The sequence below is a fragment of the Arachis ipaensis genome, chromosome B5 (genome assembly GCF_059453495.1).
Source record: "Arachis ipaensis isolate K30076 ecotype BB chromosome B5, ASM5945349v1, whole genome shotgun sequence".
In the NCBI taxonomy this organism is placed as follows: Eukaryota; Viridiplantae; Streptophyta; class Magnoliopsida; order Fabales; family Fabaceae; genus Arachis; species Arachis ipaensis.
In genome coordinates, this window is record NC_142440.1 from 57,909,301 (window position 1) to 57,912,079 (window position 2,779).

The window sequence follows — 2,779 nt, forward strand, 5'->3', positions numbered from 1 at the left end:
TTTACTTAGGAACGTTAGTGAGAAAGTTGATTGTCACTAACGTTCTCGAACTCATATTTTCACTAAACGTTAACACCCCTAACGTCCTGAGCTAAAGTCTCTGCCCACTTCACACTTTCTCTCTGCAAGTAAAGCCAAGCCCAAATGAAGAAGAGAACTGCTTCAAACTCAAGATCCAAAGGCCCAAGACTTGAAGAGCCAACTAGAAGCTGAGAAAAGTAGTATATATAGGAGTAGCTTTGAATTGTTTAGGGAGTTCTGGAAGTTGGAAAAGAGAACTACTCTCTGTATTTTACCTTCTCTGCATTTTCTAGTTTTATGATGTATTCTTCATCTTTGTTTTCATTTTCTAGAACTATGAACAACTAAACCCTTTTCATTGGGTTAGGGAGCTCTGTTGTAAGTTGATGGATCAATACTAGTTTTCATTATTCTTCTTCTCTCTTTTCTCTTGATTTTACTTGAAAGCTTTCGATCTTCATCCAATTGGGTAGCTATCTTGGAAAAGGAGCTATTCAGACTTGGATCTCTTCTGAACCTTGAAAGAGGAATGAAGAGATCAAGCTAGAAGTGTTTTCTCATGCTGGACCAAATTGGGTTTGGATGGATATGTGACTATAATCCTCTCAATACCTGGTTTGGGAAATTCATGTGGTATAATCAGTGACCACACTTCATCTCTTCTCATGAGCAATTGACCAAGGAATTGGCTATTGATCAAGATTTGAGAGATTGAATTGCGAGAAATTGTAATTCAATCAATTAAGATTGCCAAGGAGATCAATGAGTGCATTGATCGAGGAAGAGATGAAAATGAACTTGATCCGGAGAATTGCAACATCTCCTAAGCCCAATGAACTCCCCATCTTTGATCTTACCCATTCTCTTTAATTTTTACCATTTACTTTTATGAGCAAATCCCCCATTCCCATTTACAATTCTGCAATTTACTTTCAGTCATTTACTTCCAGTCCTTTAATTCTAGCATTTACTATTCTGTTATTTACGTTCCCGCCATTTTATTTTCTGCAACTCTCAACCCAAATTCTGGATTCGCTCAACTAGAACATTCTTCTAATTAAAGTTGCTTGATCAATCAATCCCTGTCGGATTCGACCTCACTCTATTGTGAGTTTTTACTTGACAACAAATTCGGTACACTTGCCGAAGGAGATTTGTTGAGAGACAGTTTCCACCCGTATCAAGTTTATGGCGCCGTTGCCGGGGATTGATTGTGCATCAACAATGATTAAATTGAAAGATCACTAGATTGAGCATTTTTACTTTGGGAATTTCATTTTCTGTTTGAGTGATTTACTTTCTGTTTTAGTTAAACTTCTTCCCTTCTCTCTCTACTCTTTTGTTTTTCTTTGTTATTTTCAATTCTGTTTGCTAACCCACTAACTGTTTGATATATTGCATCACCCACAACTATCAGTAATTCTGACAAAAATACTTTCTGCACCTATATTTTTTTGCTTGCACTTGTTGGATTGTATGACAGGGAGAAGAAGCGGGGCTTCAACTTCCTTCGATTCTGAACCTGAGAGGACCTTCCTTAGATTAAGGAGGGAGGCAAGAGGAAAGAAAGTGGTTGGTGCTGAGGAAGAGGAGGAATTCTTTGAACCAAACATGGAAGACAACATGGAAAACCATCATGAAGAAAAGGATCACAACCATGGGGAGGAGGTACAGCGAATCATGCTGGGGAGGATAGAAGAGTTTTGGGCTCTTACATCAATCCAAACCCAAGAAATTGTGGAAGTAGCATCCAAAAGCCAACAATCCATGCCAACAACTTTGAACTTAAACCACAGCTTATCACCCTTGTTCAGAACAACTGTTCGTTTGGAGGAGGTGTTCAAGAAGACCCCAATCAACATTTAACCACCTTCCTAAGAATATGTGACACAGTGAAGTCTAATGGTGTTCATCCTGACGCCTATAGACTGTTCTTATTTCCATTCTCACTCAGGGACAAGGCAGCCAAGTGGTTGAAATCTTTCCCAAGGGAAAGCTTGACAACTTGGGAAGACGTGGTGAACAAATTCTTAGCAAGATTTTACCCTCCTCAAAGAATCAATAGGCTGAGAGCTGAGGTCCAAACTTTCAGGCAACAAGATGGTGAGACTTTGTATGAAGCATGGGAGAGATTTAAGGACCTCACAAGGAGGTGTCCACCTGACATGTTCAACGAATGGGTGCAGCTGCACATTTTCTATGAAGGGCTCTCTTATGAGTCAAAGAAGGCCGTAGACCATTCATCCGGAGGATCCTTGAACAAGAAGAAAACCATTGAGGAGGCTATAGATGTCATTGAAACAGTAGCAGAGAACGACTACTTCTATGCTTCCGAAAGAGGGAACACAAGAGGAGTAATGGAGCTAAACAATGTAGATGCTCTGTTGGCCCAAAACAAGCTCATTACCCAGCAGCTGGCTGACCTCACCAAGAAGATGGAGAGGAACCAAGTAGCAGCAATCTCAACTTCATCAATAACCCAAGAAGGAGTGAATGAAGAAGCAGAGGGTAGTCAAGAGCAAGCCAACTACATTGGGAATTCACCAAGGCAAAACTATGATCCATACTCCAAGAACTACAACCCTGGATGGAGAAACCACCCAAACTTTGGGTGGGGAAGTCAGCAAGATCAAAACCAAGACCAGAGATGTTACAACTCCAACAACAATGTAGCTCACCAGCAATTCACACAGAGGACATCTCAACACCCCCACAACAACACTTCTCCACACGCTTATCAAAACCAAAACAGCACATC

The 2,779-nt window shown here is 40.5% G+C and overlaps 1 non-coding gene across 1 annotated transcript; it reads right to left on the reverse strand.

The window, feature by feature from the left end:
* Window positions 1–2,084: 2,084 nt before the first annotated feature.
* Window positions 2,085–2,188, reverse strand: LOC148564306 (small nucleolar RNA R71). Its single transcript, XR_015884502.1, has one exon. It is a non-coding gene; the product is annotated as a small nucleolar RNA R71 (small nucleolar RNA).
* Between the last annotated feature and the right edge of the window lie 591 nt (window positions 2,189–2,779).